This window comes from Lithobates pipiens, unplaced genomic scaffold, assembly GCF_037356315.1.
Source record: "Lithobates pipiens isolate NorthernLeopardFrog02 unplaced genomic scaffold, aLitPip1_a1.2 Scaffold_1, whole genome shotgun sequence".
Taxonomy (NCBI): domain Eukaryota; kingdom Metazoa; phylum Chordata; class Amphibia; order Anura; family Ranidae; genus Lithobates; species Lithobates pipiens.
In genome coordinates this window covers 149,460,246-149,474,409 of record NW_027507685.1, presented here as the reverse complement: position 1 = coordinate 149,474,409, position 14,164 = coordinate 149,460,246, and the positions used below count along the sequence as shown (strand labels likewise).

The 14,164-nt window shown below is 45.2% G+C and overlaps 1 long non-coding RNA gene across 1 annotated transcript; it reads left to right on the top strand.

The window, feature by feature from the left end:
* The first annotated feature begins 13,415 nt into the window (after positions 1-13,415).
* Positions 13,416-13,679, top strand: LOC143988449 (uncharacterized). The gene is made up of 2 exons (XR_013276859.1): positions 13,416-13,512; positions 13,600-13,679. It is a non-coding gene; the product is annotated as an uncharacterized LOC143988449 (long non-coding RNA).
* Positions 13,680-14,164: the final 485 nt, after the last annotated feature.

Here is a 14,164-nt window from a genome sequence, read left to right as displayed (position 1 = left end):
GCTGTGTACTGCGCATGCGCAGTACACAGCAACACAGATTCCGAAAATTGCCGAGGATGAACGGCGCCTGCGCCGTGAGTCCAGGTTCTATCCCCACTATCCAAGTGGACATAGACTTTCAACACGACTTTTGGAGGCAACTTAGACACGACTTCAACACGACTTGGGCACGGCTTGGGGCGACTTACAACACGGCTTTAAGTCGCCCCAGGCCATGCGACTTTTGCCGTGGCCAATCATAGAATGAGCTCTGAAGGGGGAACTCCACGCCAAATTTATTAAAAAAATTTGGCGTGTGTTCCCCCTCCGAGAGCATACCCCAGGCCCTTAGGTCTGGTATGGATTCTAAGGGAAACCCCCTACACCGAAAAAATGGGCCCCCCCAACAGATTCATACCAGACCCTTATCTGAGTACGCTACCCGGCCGGCCAGGAAAGGGGGTGGGGACGAGCGAGCACCCCCCCTCCTGAGCCATACCAGGCCACATGCCCTCAACATGGGGGGGTGCTTTGGGGAAGGGGGGCCGCGCGGCGCCCCCACCCCAAAGCACCTTGTCCCCATGTTGATGAGGACAAGGGCCTCTTCCCGACAACCCTGGCCGTTGGTTGTTGGGGTCTGCGGGCGGAGGGCTTATCGGAATCCGGGAGCCCCCTTTAATAAGGGGGCCCCCAGATCCCGGCCCCCCACCCTATGTGAATGAGTATGGGGTACAATGTACCCCTACCCATTCACCTGTGAAAAAAAATGTACAAAAAAAAAACACAACACACAAGGGTTAAAATAGTTTATTGCACAGCTCCGGGGGTCTTCCGTCTTCGGGGGTCTTCTCGCCGGACTCCTCCGCTATCTTCTGCTAGCTCTTTTACTAGCGGAGGAGCCCGGCTTTCTTCTTCACCGCCGCCCTCTTCTTCCGACTTCGGGGGTCTTGTCCCCCTCTTCGGTTCTTCTTGCCGGGCCTCCGGGCCTTCTTCTAGCTCTTTTACAAGCGGTGGCCCGGTCTTCTGTCGCCGCTGCCGCCGTCTTCTGTTCTTCTCTTCAGGAGATGTTGCCTCGTCGCTGTCTCCGCTCACTATGACAGAACACGCGGCGTGCGGCGACTTATATAGGGACATCACCGGATGATGTCCACACCCATTATGATGTCACAGTCCCAGAGGATGGTGGTGGTCCTGGTACGGCTCAGGAGGGGGGGCGCTCGCTCATCCCCACCCCCTTTCCTGGCCGGCCGGGTAGCGTGCTCGGATAAGGGTCTGGTATGGATCTGGGGGGACCCCCATGCCGTTTTTTCGGCGTAGGGGGTTCCCCTTAGAATCCATACCAGACCTAAAGGCCTGGTATGCTCTCGGAGGGGGAACCCACGCCAAATTTTTTAAATAAATTTGGCGTGGAGTTCCCTCTTGAGAGCTGATAATTCTGTCAGAGTCACCTCCGTATAGATGGAGATCTGACTTGGAGGCGACCTCCATTGAAATCAATGGGTACCAGCCACCTACAAGTCGGATTGAAGTAGTACAGGAACCTTTTCTGAAGTCGGAGCGACTTCAGTAGTGTGCATTAAGACGGTTCTTATTCACCTACCGTATATACTCGAGTATAAGCCGAGATTTTCAGCCTCTTTTTTGAGGCTGAAAGTGCCCCCCTCGGCTTATACTCGAGTCATCGCTGTCTGCCCGCTCGATCAGCGTGTCGAGCAGACAGACAGCGGCCATTCTATAGTTCAAAAGCCGCGCCTCCGGCTCCGCCTTCGCCTGTGATAGGCGGAACACTGAATTTCCCAGCAGCCTGTGTTCCGCCTATCACGGACATCGTATCATCCTCGTACTACGGACGAGGATGATACGATGTACGTGATAGGCGGAACACAGGCTGCTGGGAAATTCAGTGTTCCGCCTATCACAGGCGAAGGCGGCGGCGCAGCTTTTGAATTTTACAATGGCCGCCGAGGCGCCGACGAAGAGGGCACGGGACGGAGGCAAGGCAAGGCACGGGACGGGACGGGACGGAGGCAAGGCACGGGACGGAGGCTCGGGACAAAGGCTCGGGACACAGGTAGGCTGGACACACACACACACACACACACACACACACACACACACACACACGGATGGATACACACACACACAGGGATGGATGGATGGATGGAGACACACACACACAGGGATGGATGGATGGATGGATGGAGACACACACACACAGGGATGGATGGATGGATGGACACACACACACACAGGGATGGATGGACGGACACACAGGGATGGACGGACACACAGGGATGGACGGACACACACACAGGGATGGACAGGCATGTCTTACCCTCGGCTTATACACGAGTCAATAAGTTTGCCAGTTTTTTGGGGGGTAAATTGGGGGCCTCGGCTTATATTCGGGTCGGCCTATACTCGAGTATATACGGTACATTGATTTTTACATGTTGTCTGACCTGAGGCGACTAGGGGCGACCTGAAGTCGGATCTGAGTCGCCCCTGTGTGAACTGGCTCTGACTCTTCATCTCACAGCAATGTTTACCCAAACTCACACAGGTGTCTTTACAAACCACAAACAATAACATTGCTGATGCAAATTTAAAATTAGTCACTTTTTTTGTGCTTTTTATTATTTCTAAATAATCATAATTTGAGCCCCAAAAATTTGATATGTGTACCAACATCAGAAATTAAAATTTCATTCAGAAAAATTTGAGGATAATATCACTATTCACTACTAATATTACTATACACTCATCCACAAAGAACCACCAAATATCACAGAATAAATCAAGAAGAATAACTCGTGTGTAATGTAATTCCATCATCTGTATGTCCAAAGAAATTCAGTATTTATGAGTATTTATGTGTAGGAGGCTCTCACATGTGGTAGCTTCATGGCTTAGAGGTTAGAACTTCTACTTAGTATTCTCTGAGAATCTGGGTTCAAATCCAAAACATGCTGCTTCATGTAGAGAAGTTGTCTCATCTCCCAGGTCCTAAAACTATGTCCAAATGTAGTATTTATGTGTAGGAGGGTTCCGCCACCATTGCAAATCTTGCCAGATACACTATCTAGCCAGAAGTATTTACACACATGTGACTTTTAATGGCAGCCCAGTTTTAGTTCATAGGGTTAAAATTTGATTTGGCCCACCCTTTGCAGCTAGAACAGTTTCTGGGAAGGCTGTCCACAAGGTTTAGGAGTGTGTCTATGGCAATGTTTGACTATTCTTCCAGAAGTGCATTTGTGAGGCCAGGCACTGATGTTGGATGAGAAGACCTGGCTCACAGTCTCTACTCTAATTCAGCCAAAAGGTGTTCTGTCAGGTTGAGGTCAGGACTCTGTGCAGGCCAGTCAAGTTCCTCCACCCCAAATTCTCTCATCCATGTCTTTATGGACCTTGTTTTGTGTACTGATGTGCAGTCATGTTGGAACAGGAAGGGGCCATCCCCAAACTGTTCCCACAAAGTTGGGAGCATAAAATTGTCCAAAATGTCTTGGTATGATGATGCCTAAAAAGAGTTCCCTTCACTGGAACTAAGGGGCCAAGCCCAACCCTTGAAAAACAACCCCACACCATAATCCCCCTCCACCAAATGATTTGGACCAGTGCACAAATCAAGGTCCATAAAGACATGGATGAGCAAGTTTGGGTGTAGGAACTAAGGATGAGCTCCGGCATGTTTGCACAGCCCACGTGCAGAGCCCGACAGGAAGTTGGCACTATGCTGCATTAATCACAGGCAGTGAGATATTTTCCGCTCTCTGCAGCCACACATCAGGACAATGTCTCGCTGCCTGTGATTAGTGCAGCGCAGTGCCGACTTCCTGGCGGGCTCTGCATGTGGACTGTGTGAACACACCTGAGCTCATCCTTAGTAGGAACTTGACTGGCCTGGACAGAGTCCTGACCCCAACACAACAAGAAGAGTTGAAGCTGTTATAGCTGCAAAGGGTGGGCCAACTCAATATTGATCCCTTAGGACTAAGACTGGGATGCCATTACAGTTCATGTGCGTGTAAAGGCAGGTGTCCCAATACTTAGGCCAATATATTGTATATTGCTTGTGACACTGAGCATGGCTATGGACTAAGGATGGATTCACAGCTATGCATTTTTAGTGCATTTTGCAGGTTTGTACTACAGTCTATTTAGCATGGTTTCCTATGGAACCGCGTTCTATAGTGCAAATCTGCAAACAGAAAAAAGCACTAAAAATGCTTAGGTGTGAATCCAGCCCTTAGGGCTGGTTCACGCCACAGAGATGCAGGTTTATATGATCTTCCTGTATGGGTTTCTCACCACAATCCAAAGACATGCTGGTATTTTATTTGTCTGCTGTCAAAATAGTTACTAATGTAAGAAATCTAATTTTGGACTTTATATTGGAAGGTCATTGCAGCCAGGGGCTGAGGTTAATGGGGGTTATTTACGAAAGGCAAATCCACTTTGCACTACAAGTGCAAAGTGCATTTGAAATTGCACTGAAACTTGCACTTGGAAGTTCAGTCACTACAGATCTGAGGGGAAGATCTAAAATGAGGGGAGACTCTGCTGATTGTATCATCCAATCACGTGCAAGCTAAAATGCAATTTTTTATTTTCTTTGCATGTCCCCCTCAGATCTACAGTGACTGCACTTCCAAGTGCACTTTGCACTTGTAACGCAAAGTGGATGTGCCTTAAATAACCCCCAATGTTTGTTAGCACTAATCATGCCCAGGCACTTGGACATTTAAAATTGTAGAGTAACTGCAGGGTACATATGCTTAGAAAACTGTTGCTTTGTTTATATGTATGCAAATGGACTTCGATTTTTTTGGCCTGTAGTTGGAGATTTGATACATGTAGCCAAGGGCTAACACAGTTGCAAATAGTATTATGTGTTCCTTCCCATCAGGTGCAATCACTTTAGACATACATGAAGAGACAGATTGAAAGATACTGGTGGGTGTGTACTTCTATTGGACGTGTGTCAGTGTGCTAACAACACAACCTACCTTATATAAAGGGATGCAGTAAGGGGGAGTTTGTTTGGCCTGAGAAGGTCAGGTTTTTGTTGTGATTTGGGGGAGGGGGGAACACCCCACTAAGGTTGTTTGCTTGTACGTTTTTTCCAGCAAAAGTGGATTAATGTGTCCATGCTTTCAACGTTGTATGAGAATTGTTCCAGTCTGACCATGCAAACATGGTTTGAGAGCATGTGCTGACCTTCTATTCTTCGATCTCATTGCTTAATCATGTACACAGAAATGCAGCTTCCAGCATAACATGGGCACCAATGTATGTACAGTATGTGGATTGTGGGGTGGTAGTGGGTATTAGGTTTTGAATATTATGTTGGAATGCTTTGTAAGAATGACTGTTGAGTATATTTCTATAATCTTGCAGATATAAATGTGATGTGTTGCCCGTTCTACACTGAAAGTAAAGTTGTGTCCACTCTAAGGTTTCAACAAATTTTAGATTGTAAGCTGTTATGAGCAGAGCCCTTAAAATCCAATTGCTGTTTTGCTAAATGTAGCACCATATCCTGTAGATTTTTATTTTGTAGCTAGTAAATGAATGTACATAACTTACAGGATGTCCTGAAGCAGGCCAGGAATGTCTGTGTGCATTTTTGCCGATCATTTAATGCCAGTGCAAAATAAAAGTACATTGAGCTTGTTTGTTTTGATGTTTTTATTTTATTTATTTTCTTTCTTTTAGTTTTGGTGGTGATGGTTTTGGGGAAGTGCAATATCTTATTTATATCTTTTTTTAATTTCTATATGTATTTTTGCACCAAAAAAAAATTCTCTTCACCCTGGTTCGCATTGATGCTACTATGAAATTTCGCTACTTCAGTTGAAGTAGCGCAATTTCAAAGTAGCAAGGTCAGTGTGAATTCAGGTGTTACTTGATAGACATCTGTGTGGCTTCATACACAGATGTCTATTGAAATCACACCTGAAATTGGCAAAAGTAGTGCAGGAACTACTTTTGCAAATCGGTGCAGCGCCGCAAAATCAGTGTCGCAGTGAATGGAACAGTGGCATTGCTGCCAATAGGCTGTGACTTGTCATGCGATTTAATCTCTCAAATCACTCCAATGTAAACCTAGGTTTCAGCACACATTTATGTGATAAAGGTGGGCTCTTTATACTGTATATAACAGCTGTGGAGAATTGCATGTAATGGATTCAGCTGGTGGATAGGCAGTGTTGTGTGTGTGCCAGCTCTGCTTCACATTGGTGTGATTTGACATGTCAAATCGGGGCAATTGCAACGTTCTAATGGGTGCGATTTGTATTGATATCTGTGCAGAAACCTGCACAGATGTCGCTGATATTGCCCCCCTCAGTCGCGAATGAAATTGTATGAGTTTAGCTGAATGATTTCCTCCCGCTGTCTGTGTGAACCAGGGGCTCAAACTGGGCCTTTTTGTCTTTAATTCACCTGCTGCAGTCCCAGGGACACAATTTCTTATCAAGCTCCCTTAAGTTTATTTTTTTTATTTTTAACCAAGCCAAAGTTTATTGAGCATTCAAAAAAAAAATGAACATAATAATACACAGTCAAAAACTGGTGCAACAGGCACCAAATATCAGGAAGGAGAATATAGTCTGTCTGACACAGTATAGGAAAAGCCACAGTGTACACGGTACAATATCCATATGCAGTATACATGTGAACACTATAAAACCCCCAGAGGGTCACATCAAAGAGGTGGTAGTCCACCTCCTCCTCACACTACCGATGCCCTATCACACACCGCTGTGGGAGCTCTCCAGCCACCTATCCCAAATTTTGTGAAATTTCAGCGGGCATCCTCGGTTAGAGTAAATTATTTTTTTTATATGGTACAGTTTGGTTGATGGCTCTCTTCCACTGCTGAATCGTTCGGGTTGAAGCCACAGTCAAGCTATTTGCATCCTAGCAGCGAAGAGAGCCTCCTGAAGGAAGGTCCTAAGATACTTGTTCTCCTCCCGGAGGGGGAGGAGACCGAGAATACACTGCCGTGGGCAGAGAGTAAGAGGGAATCCCATATGGTCATGCAGAAATTGAATAATCTGTGCCCAGTACCGTTGTATGCCGGGGCAGGTCCAAATAAGATGGTAAAAAGTGCTGGCCGCGTTCACCACATCTAGGGCATACAGGGTCAAAATCAGGTTTGTATTTAGCTAACCGAGTAGGGGTGATATAGGAGCGATGGAGTATATAAAGGTGAGTAAGTCTGTCCGACAGTTTGGGAGATACCTCAGTCGACACCGCCAGGATCTCCCCCCAGTGTTCGTCTTCCACCTGTCCAATGTCAGCCTCCCACCTAGGTTTAAGATTGAAAGCATAAGCTGTGGCCTCAGGGGTAAGGAGATGCAGGTATATGGCGGAGATAAGTTTACGGGGATCATCCCCGAGAACCATTTTTTCTAAGGGCGAGCTCGTCAGGGCCGGGGGCGCATTCCCAAACTGGGCCTGTAATGCATGGCGGACCTGTAAATAGCGGAAAAACGCGTGGTTGGGAAGGCCAAATTCGTCCTTAAGTACTTGAAAGGACTTGATACCGTGAGCTGTGTAGAGTTGAGACAAATAGATGACCCCTCTGCATATCCACACCTTGTAGTCCGGTATCCCCAGCATCTCAGGTAAGTCAAGATTGTCCCAGAGGGGCGTGTGTGCATGCAGAGGGGGGGGCCCCAGACCTAAGCTGCGCCTCCCTCCAAACACGGGCATGATGCCCAGGCATGGTATGTTTAGACCCCAATCTGGAAAGACCTCTATGTTTACAAAAGATAATTTGGTAGGGGTGTGCTATCACGTCCATTACCGAGGTGCATACCAGGTGGGAGTATCTTGTTTTATCACATGTGTTGAGGTAGTATAAGTGGGAGAGCTGGGAGGCCAGATAGTACATCTCTAGATCAGGTAGTGCAGTACCCCCAAGGTGGACAGGGCATTTGAGGGTCCGCCAGGCCAATTTATGCCTGGAGGAGCCCCAAATGAATGAGTTAAGGATTGATTCCATATCACGGAATAAGTGACGTGGTAGATAAAGTGGGGCATGCCAAAATAAATAGAGCAATTTGGGAAGAAGAATCATTTTTACAAGACCCAGTCGGCCCATGACCCCAAGAGGGAGCCTGGACCAGACCTGGGTCTTACGCTTCAAAAGGGGAAAGATGGGCTCAATGTTAAGGCTAACATAGTCCGCGGGGGAGCGAGAGCAGTGTATGCCAAGGTATTTAATCCGATCCGTGCGCTCGAGGGGCAGCAGGGCCTGCATTCTTGTGGGAGCGGAGACGTCAATGGGAAGAACTTGGGACTTGGACCAATTGATACGGAGACCCGAGAAGGAACCAAAACGGCGAATCACCTCCAGAACCGCCATCAGGGGGGGACCAGCATCCTCCAAGTATAGCAACATGTCGTCCGCGTAAAGGCTGATAACCTCTGATAACTGTCCCATGCGGAGACCACGAATGTCTGGGTGCGCTCTAATGGCAATAGCCAGGGGCTCCACAGCCAGCGCATATAGCAAGGGCGATATGGGGCACCCCTGACGCGTGCCTCTGGAAAGGGAGAAGGGGCTAGAGATCTGACCATTTACCAGGATGCGGGCAGTGGGGGGCTGATACAGGAGCTGTATCCAGCGCACGAACCTAGGGCCGAAGCCAAACCTATGTAGGCATTCCCACAAATACCCCCACTCCACCGAATCAAATGCCTTTGCGGCATCCAGACTAACCACCACCCTGGAGCCGGTGTTGTCGTGAGGGGCCTGCAAGTTCATAAACAGTCTCCTAAGGTTAAAAGCTGTGTTTTTTCTGGGCATGAAGCCGGTCTGGTCTGTATGTATAAGATGGAGTATTACCTTATTGAGTCTGAGGGCGAGGATTTTGGCCAAGATTTTAATGTCTAGCTGCAGGAGTGATATGGGGCGGTATGAGTCTGGACAGAGAGGGTCTTTACCTGGCTTCGGGATCAAAACCAACAGTGCCCCATTCATGCTGCGGGAGAGCACACCTGTTTTGAATATGTGGGTATAGAGCAGGTGAAGCTTGGGGAGCAGAACCTCCTGGAACTGGGTGTAAAATTCCCGGAGAAGGCCATCAGAACCTGGTGCTTTAGGTGGTGGCAAACATGCTGTAGCCTCTGCTATACATTCCTCAGTTATAGGGGCCTCAAGGAGTTCCACCTGGGAGTCCGAGAGAACCGGGAAGCACACCGTCTGCAGTAGGGCCCGCAGTCCATCCAAGGAGCCAGTAGCCTCAGAGGTGTAGAGATCGGCATAAAATCAAGCTCCCTTAAGTTTACTTTCAAATATCATATGTAGAAATACAGATTTGCATATCTGAAAATAAAAAATACTAATCATGGTTGCGATCAAAAGAGCGTGGTTTCACCTTCTGACCCAGAAATGAGTCATTGTAATCACCTGGAAGTTCCTGTACTGGTCAGGATCTCCATCTAGGTGGACATGGTGAGGCGCTGCTAGTTAAGTGTAGGATATGTACTTGTGCTTACTCAATGTGGGGGTGGGTGGGGTTCACTGATTTGATTGAAATCACCACACATTTGCTTCTGTCCCATGTGCACACATCACTTCCTGCATTTGTTCTGCTGATGTAAATCAGTAAAGACTCTGCAAGTATAAATGAGAGTTCCTTTCTATTAAAATATATATGACTTGTTTCACACTTGGGGGACTTTTCCACCAAATGTGGACCTCCGAGTTGGATGACAAGTTGTACCCCATGATAATCATTCGTATCTGTGCTACTTTAAGTCACACCAACTTCAAAGTAGTTCCTGTGTGACTTGAGGTACATAGGGCGCAATATTACACAGGCATTCCCAGAAGTTGAGGCCAAGTTGCAGCGGCAAAGTGGCCGGAAAATAGTATGACTTTCAGGTTGCAGCAGTGTAAATGATATTCAAGGATAACACCTTTGAATTTGGCCCTATTATCACTTGTGCATCTTGAAAGTGTGGCAAATCCGTACCTGCACTACCTTGGTTTGACTTGATGCGATTTGAGGTCCACACACCACAAGATTACACAGACATTGCTTCAAGCCATGGCAAAGCTTTTAAGGTCGCACAAGTGCAAATGGGGCCTTATTCAAAGGTGTTATCAATTAATCTCATTAAGTTACTTTCACACTTGGGTGACTTTTCATGCATCTTTGGACCTCAGAGTCACATGAAAAGTTGTCTCCCATGATTTCCATTCATATCTATGCAATTTCACCCATCCTCTGAATTGACATGTCAAATTGCAGTCCAAATCGGCACCTATTGATGGCAATAGAGCTGTCCGAATTGGTGCCACAACGATTCCCAAAAGTAGTTCCTGCACGACTTTGGGTGACTTCAAGGGGCAATTTCTTACCTCCAAACTTTTTCAGATGGGTATAAAGGACACCTATTAGCAAAAGTATGTAGGCAGAGGACACACCTCCTAAAACACCTTCTTGAAGGAGAATTATTCCAAAAAAATATATATTAGTTAAACCTCCAAGTGCTTTTTTTATAATAATATTGCTTTGGGAATTTACAAATAAAACAATTTAGAAATTAGATGAAAGATTTAGCACTGGGAAACCCTTTTTGAAAGCTAAAACGTGCTTTTTATATACAACTATACAGATCAGAACAAAATGAGGGACAAATGAGGAGGAAAGAGGGACAGAGGGACTTTGTTCCAAATCAGGGACAGTTGGGACCTATGTGAAATTGCTCACAAAGTCGGGCTGAGGCCCCTTTCACACTTGTGCAAATTTGGACATCAGAGTCGCATGACAAGTCATACCCCATGATTTTTAATGTGTACCATTCATATCTGTGCGACTTCAAGTCACACCGACTTCAAAGTATTCCTTGTACTACTTTCGTCCGACTTTGATGCGAGTTGAGGTCCATAGATCTCAAGTTTACACAGGCATTACCTGGAATCGCGTGAAAATTGCGTGCCTTTCCTTGCGACTCCTGCATCCATAGACCTCAAGATTACACAGGCATTGCTTAAAGTCGCATCAAAATCGTGCAACTTTCAGGTCGCACAAGTGTGAAATGGGCTGAGTACTATTATACCTAGATTATAAAGTAGTACCACCATCAAACATATGATCTCAATATAATTGTGTTCAAATGGCTAAAAATCACACAGATGGTATCACCTACTGAAAGCTGGCATTAGACTCAGCAGCATATGCTGAAAAGAGGCAAATGCCTATTAGCCAATGCCACATCAGCATGAGCATGGTTGTTACGATAATATTAATGCCTGAAATGCAAAACATGGAATTCCAAAGATCAAGGGAAAAAAAAACATTGTAGGGTCCTCCCCAGTACATACCAGGCCCTACGGGTCTGGTATAGACTTTAAGGGGAACCCCACACCAAAATGTAAAATAAAATTGATGTGGGGCCCCCCAAAATCCATACCAGACCCTTATTCAAGCATGCAGGCAGGAGATCAGGATAGGGTGGGCTAGAGAGCACCCTCCCTTTCTGAACCGTACCAGACCACATGCCCCAAAGCACCTTGTCCCCATGTTGATGGAGACAATGCCCTCTTTCCGACAACCCTGGTCGGTGTTTGTCAGTCTGCGGGCAGGGGACTTATGTGAATAGGTATGGGGTACATCGTACCCCTACCCGTTCACCAAAAAAAGCAGTGAAATGTAAAAAAATCAATAGTCGGTTTTTGACAAGTCCTTTATTGTAAAATAGCTCTGAGCTGTCTTCTTCCCTGAGACGTGTTCTCCAGATGCTGTCTCTCCCTCCTCCATCTTCTCCCCGAGCTGTGTGGCGTCTCCTACATAGCCATGGAGCGAACTCTCCGGGTGATGATATCGGATGGCCACAGAAAACCACCACAGAAGAAGAGAGGCTTTTTTTTTTTTTAATGGGTAACCAGCTGCGTGGAAGAACACAGCAGCAGCAGGAGACGGCTCGGGAAGAAGAAACATCAAACACTAGTAAATGTATTTTCTATGCATGATTGTGCTACGCCCAATAGGCTAGTGGTTAGCAGCACTTCTACCTTGAAAAACTTATGCCACGTACACACGACCGGACTTTTTGACAGCAAAGGTCCGACAGAACGAGTCCATCGGACAATTTGATCTTGTGTGGGCTCCATCGGACCTTTGCTTGGCAAAAATCCGGCGGACTTTAGAAATAGAACATGTTTTAAATTTTTCCACCTGAACTCGGCCGGACCGAGAAATACATTCGTGTGTATGCTAGTCTGATGGACAAAAAACGACGCTAGGGCAGCTATTGGCTACTGGCTATGAACTTCCAGTCGTACGTCATCACGTTCGAATCTGTCAGACTTTGGTGTGATTGTGTGTGGCCAAGTCCGTTCATTCGGAAAGTCCTTCGGAACTCTGCTGAAAGTCCGTCGGAAAGACTGTCGGACCCAGTCCCTCAAAGTGCAGTCGTGTGAACGCGGCATTAGGCTTTAAAGGACTCGACTCATAGGTTCAAATCCCCACAGAGAGATATTAAAAGATTGAATTGGTGAAAAAAAGAGAAATGGCAATTAGCCAAAACAGCATATGCTATATATAGGCGAATGCCAATCAGCCAATGCACTTTAATTTGGCTGATTCTATTATATTAACTCTTCAAATGCATGCAATGGTATGTAAGTATTCAATAATATTATGGTGTGAATTCCAAACACCACACACTAGCTAATGGGCAGTTTACTTTAATTTGCTTGTGCACTGAAAGAATAAACACAGCTGGTGGATGGTAGGTTGGCTGGTATTTGAACTTGTACCGTGAATGCTTTGAAGACATCTGAGCAGACCACTAAGCCATTGTGCTAAGTATGAGACCTGCATAACAGTGTAGAATTATGAACATAAATAATTACCGCTTTATAGTCACCTAAATTTTAAAATAAAAAACACGACAACATACAACAAATAGGGAACCTAAATGTTTAATACATGTAACTTTACAGAATAGCAGACGTTACTATGTTATAATCATTCATAACTGCATTCGTTAGCAAATGAAGGAAAAAAACGAGGAATACTGATTGTAATATACATCAACAGATGCACACAAGGTAGACCACATCTCACATAAAAATGTTTCTTTCACATACATGGATCATGGTTACAGTGCAGTGCTATATAATAACTTAGTAGAAATTGGCATTTGCATATCTGCGGAATCGCAAATTAGCGATGATTTTGAATTTACTAACGTGTATTTTCCACTAATAGCGCTCTTTTTCATTCGCACTATTGAAATTTTAATTGGCTAAAATGGGCGCTATTATTTGCAATAGTGCCCAGTGCTTCCTGGCGCTATAGTAAATGACCCCCACTGTATCTTCTTCTTTATCTCCATTACATGGAGAATGGGGGATTAGTTTACAGAAGGAAGATAACATTATTTTTGCTTTGATTCTTTCCACAGGAAGTGATGAGGAAATAAAAATCAGACATTTCTGTACTTGCTGAAAATGTTCTCAGCCTGGAAATTGAAAACGAAAACTTCCACACCTAGGGAATGGTAAGCTGTAATGTATTACATTTTTGTTCTTGGATTTAGTTATCTTGTAAAGGAAATTTAAACCAAATTTTATTTTATTTTTTACAGCAAAATCCTGTCACCTTTTTTGTCATCTGTGTCCTACTAAGTATCCTGTCCTGTACAAATAAAAGGAAAATGGAAGAATAGCTCTTTTATACAGTTTTCACAATTGGAAGTGTCCCGATTTTAAGATTTTTACTCTAGTCCAGCTCCTGTGATGATGCAAAATATAGAATTTTCCCTAACTTCAAGTATGGTTAACAATCATCACTAGAACTAACTAGCAGAGTGAATCTCTCCAGAAATTAAGCAGGCAACAATGAAAATTTGGTGGAGGTCCTAACTCTTCCCCAATCTATTTAGAACTACAAAAATTGGATTTTCAGATACATTTTAAGAAAATAAAGCAGTTCAGTGCTTCAAGTTAAATGTTTGTATTTAGCGACTGAAAAATAATAAACTGGCATTTACAGCATTAAAGTAAAAAATGTCACACACACTACATTTACAACCTCTCTGTCTCTATAGACCTACATGCTGTGTATGTCACCACCCCTGGCTCCTCCATCATCTGCACTTCCCACAAAATGTATTGGTTTTAAGAGGAAAGAATGAGGGTAAGGGACCAATT